We start from the raw sequence: 4,804 nt of genomic DNA on the forward strand, positions 1-4,804 counted from the left end.
TCACATCACAAATGAGTATCCCAAATTCCAGATTTCTCTAGAAGAATATTTTCTTAAATTTTAAATAAAAAAAAATACTGAGATTGCTTGACCTGAATGGCATTAATAAATCAACTACACACCCTATGAAAAAATGTGTGGACTCAGGAGTTAAAAGCTCACATTGCAGTATTATGAAGTCATGTTAAAACATAATCGACTCCACCCATTTCCCTCCTCTTCTAGGCTTCTGCCTTAGCTTAACAGGTGGCTTGCCAGCAGAATGGGAATCAATTGCTGAGAGATATTCCAAACAAGTCAGGATCTTGGAAAACTAGCTGGCATAGGAAACCGCTTGAGCTCAAGTCCCTCTGAGTGAGGCGTGTTTCCACACACTGAAAGGTACACGCATGTATTATTTTTCTTATGCATTTTGATGCTCTTCTTTTACAGCATTGCTGTAAAACTTTCGAGGAACTACATTTTGATTACTGATGATTACTATCATTAATGCTCAAATTTGTATTATTTTTATAAGTTCTGAATTATATGATCCACGATGACAAATAGAATATTTAACACTCCGAAATTTGACATTTAGTTTTTTTTTCATAGATCTCTTTATAGATTCGGATCTTGCAGAGGTAATTTATATACTCATCATTGCTGTGTTCCAGATTCTATTTTCACAAAATACAGAAAGTTTACCCCATTCACTACTTTTGGACATATTTTTTACTTTTATTTTCCAGAGAATTAAAGCAAGGAGGACAACTCCCTAAAAATATTGTTCCATTTTAAATTTTCTGAGACACCCTCCACTTCATTGTCAGCCATCAGATGGAACTACTTGATTTCTGTAGAACAAATAGAGAAAAAAAAAAAAGGGTGGACTGACTCTTGGGGAAATTTTAGTACTCAGTGAAGTAAGTCAGACAGAAAAAGACAAGTATCATATGATATTGCTTATATATGGAGTCTTAGAAATGATACAAATGAACTTACAAAACAGAAACATACTCCTAGACTTAGAGAATGAACTTATGATCAACAGGGGCAAAGGATTGGGGGAAGGGATAGTTAGGGAGTTTGGGATTGACATGCACACCCTGTTATATTTGAACTAGATAACAAGGATCTACTGGTATGGCACAGGGAACTCTGCTCAATATCATGTAACAATCTAAATGGGGAAATAATTTTAAAAAGGATAGATATATGTATATAGATAACTGAACCACTTTACTGTATACCGGAAACTAACATATTGTTGTTAATCACATATGCTCCAATATAAAATAAGACAGAAAAAAAGAGAGAGAGGAAAGAGTGAAGGCAGGTCCTTTTGACCATGGGCTGGTTTCCAGCATCTTCCACTAGAGAACAGTATTCAGGCCGGACAACACAGAGGTGTAAGCAAAACACTCTTTGTCCTTTGAGGCGGGTAGCAAGAAAGAAAATGACCAGATACTCTGGGAAAGTGCACGTTACAATTCAGTCCCCACCAAAGTTACCACTCGGGGCCTGAGAGTATGTGCAGAGTCTGTGAAATGTGACAGAGGAGTTATTTTTCCATGAGAAAATCCTGAATTGTGGGAGAGGAGCCAGAGGAGTGGAGGAGGCAAATATTTTTCCAATTTCAAAATTGGAAAAACGGATGCATTCCTGAGACCACAGGCCAATCACTTCAACATTGATCACTGACAATAGGGAAGACATGGTTATTAACAGGCTGGTGGGCACGGTAAAAGGAGCAAGGACCACGAGATCCAGCTCAATTAGTTTCAAAAAGAAGCAGCGTGTTTTCTCTTTGTGTTCAGTAAATTCGCTTTGCTGGGTCCTGGCGACACAAGGATTAATGAAGAGCTGTACTTGAACTTCAGGAGCAAATTCTACCAGCGTGTCAGACCTGTCCCTGCCTCCAAGTTTCCCACTTCAGCCCGGCATGGAGCTGTCCTTTTCATATCCCCGTGCACTTGATGAAATCACAGTTCAGTAGGTCAGAACCCCCTCAACAATCTACACAAAGACTGCTACTAAATAATTGATGTCAATCAAAGAGCAAAACCCTAAAACACATAAAACTGTGTCCTGTTCTTTATCATGTGCTAATGTCTGTTCCGTGGTTTGGATCAAGGCACAAAACACATGCCTGGGAGATTTGCACATGACGCAAAACTGGGAGGGATCCCTGATAGAGCAGATGACAGAACTGAGCTTCAGAAGTACTCACAACAGGGAACCAGAACCAAGGAAACGGGATAAAACTTAAGTGGGGAATATACAGTCAGGAGTTTCTAGGAATTTATGGGCAGCGGCTCACAAGATGCCCAGCAGTCACAGTTCCATACCTTATCCAGGTTGAAGCTCACAGGACCTGGGTGTGTACTTATGAAAGTGCTGGGGTTTTGGTCCCAGGGCCAGTGGGGACAGCATCCATGCCAGGCAGGGCTGGCGTTCATGTCCAGAGCAATGTGGCTTCTGTTTTCCGAGCATCCACAGAGAAGGCATGCCATGAAGGGTGTGCCTGGGTGAGTGCCCACCCCAGCAGATGGAACCTGAATGTGAGTGGAGCCATCGGGGTGGTATCCACTGTCCTACAGGGCACAATGGACATGTGGTTATGCGTTCCAGTAGGAATCAGGTCCTGGCTTTACTCAAAGCCATGTGCACCTACAGACACCTCCATCCAGGGCTGAGCCACGTGTTCCCAGGGGAATTCAAGCCAAGGCTGCAGGGTCATATGTGACACAATGCGGAGTGGACTCTGCATCAGGGACCGGCCAATTCCAGGCCCTTCCGGCTCTGAGATCCTCGCCTCCCTGGTATGGGCTGGCCAAGTGCTCAAGGGTCCCTTCAGGGAGTGTGTGCACAGGTGGACACAGACACACACTCACACATGCACACACACACACACACTCACACAATATTCTGCTGAAAAGAGAGCCTGGTGTGGAGGAAATGAGAACCATCCGAGTCCAGTTCCTCTCCTGTTGCTGTGGACCCTTCACTCAAAATATGACTCTTTCCAAAGACCATTGAGCAGCACAGTATCCTTTAAAAAAAAAATTAGAGTATAATTGCTTTACAAGGTTGTGTTAGTTTCTGCTGACAGCAAAGTGAATCAGTCATGTGTATACATCTTCCCCTCCTGGAAGCCTCCGTCCCCCCACGACCCCATCCCACCTTCTAGGTCATCACAGAGCCCCTGCGCTATGCAACAGGTTCCCACTAGCGTGCTGTTTCACGCATGGTAATGTGCATGTCTGGCGTGTTTTTCATTCACATTTGCTGCTGCTGCACTAAGAGCTCGTTGGGTCTAATGAGACGCCTGGTCGAAAGCCGCCAGGCTTTAATGAGACTTGGGTTTCACTGCAGCTCACTCTCTCTCGTTCCCATTTGTTGCCTATGGCAGCACTTTGGATGTTGAAGTAATGCTTGTCCCAGGTCCAGCTTCTGAATTAGGAAAGCACGGGTTCTGAAAACCTGATGAAAACATCTATGGACAATTAATGAAGGAACTTTATATTGTAATTAGTGATTTTTTTAATTGCTTCCACAAGAAAGGAATAGCAGGTGTTTGTTTTTTTTTTCCTGGATAAAATAAAAAAAATTAGCAGCAGGAAAATGTAATAGATGAAAACTTGAAGACTAATTGAAGAAGACATGGAACTCTCTTTCTTTATAAAGTGAGATAACAGTTATGAAACATTTTGAAAAGTATGAAGTAGTAATGATAACACCGTTTTATTAAATATAGTATTATTTAGTAATTGGCGCTAATAAAACGGCAATCATCCCACATTTTACCTCTGAGGAATAAACTTGCAGACTACAGCAGAATTCTGTCTGTGCTTAATTTTTTCAAAACAGAAAATGATGAGAAAGAACAGAAAAAGATGTATACTCATGGTGGTGCTCTCATTTTCTTAGACTTCCAAGACATGGCCTCATCCAAACCCAGACAACTACCTTGGCTATATCATTCATTCCTTCATTCATCCATCCATCCATTCATTAATTGAGCCAGCAACAGTTTTTATGTGACTCCTATGTGGTACATGTCCTGGGTGTTCTTTGGAAGGACTGATGCTAAAGCTGAAACTCCAGTACTTTGGCCACCTCATGCAAAGAGTTGACTCATTGGAAAAGATTCTGATGCTGGGAGGAATGGGGGGCAGGAGGAGAAAGGGACGACAGAGGATGAGATGGCTGGATGGCATCATCGACTCGATGGGCATGAGTTTGGGTGAACTCCGGGAGTTGGTGATGGACAGAGAGGCCTGGTGTGCTGTGATTCATGGGGTCCAAAGAGTCGGACACGACTGAGCAACTGAACTGAACTGAACTGGGCTATGTGGTACATTTCCTATTTGCTTATCTAGTTTCAGTGACTTTCAATGATGTAGATGACAACCTAGAACCTGGGATCTTTTTATTTTTATTGGATTACAATTGCTTTATAATGTTCTGTTAGTTTCTGCCACACAACAGAAATCAGCCATATGTATACATGGGGCTCCCTGGTGGCTCAGACAGTGAAGAGTCTGCTTGTGATGCAGGAGACTCGGGCTCAACCACAGGGTGGGAAGATCCCTTGGAGGAGGACATGGCAACCCACTCCAGTATCCTTGCCTGGGAAATCCCATGGACAGTGGAGCCTGGTGGGCTACAGTCCACGGGGTCACAAAGAGTCAGACAGGAGTGAGCAACTGACACTTTCACTCTTCATCCGTGGGACTGCGGGGTCATTAATCTCACAGGAGAAGCATTCGATGGTTACAAGCAGTGAGACAGCTTCTTCAGATGGACAGTCCCATCCACA

The 4,804-nt window shown here is 43.0% G+C and overlaps 1 long non-coding RNA gene across 1 annotated transcript; it reads left to right on the forward strand.

Moving 5' to 3' along the window:
* The first annotated feature begins 244 nt into the window (after positions 1-244).
* LOC133233373 (uncharacterized) lies at positions 245-2,080 on the forward strand. Its single transcript, XR_009731696.1, has 2 exons — positions 245-381; positions 1,800-2,080. It is a non-coding gene; the product is annotated as an uncharacterized LOC133233373 (long non-coding RNA).
* The last annotated feature ends 2,724 nt before the right edge of the window (positions 2,081-4,804 follow it).

This window comes from Bos javanicus, chromosome 20 (assembly GCF_032452875.1).
Source record: "Bos javanicus breed banteng chromosome 20, ARS-OSU_banteng_1.0, whole genome shotgun sequence".
In the NCBI taxonomy this organism is placed as follows: Eukaryota; Metazoa; Chordata; class Mammalia; order Artiodactyla; family Bovidae; genus Bos; species Bos javanicus.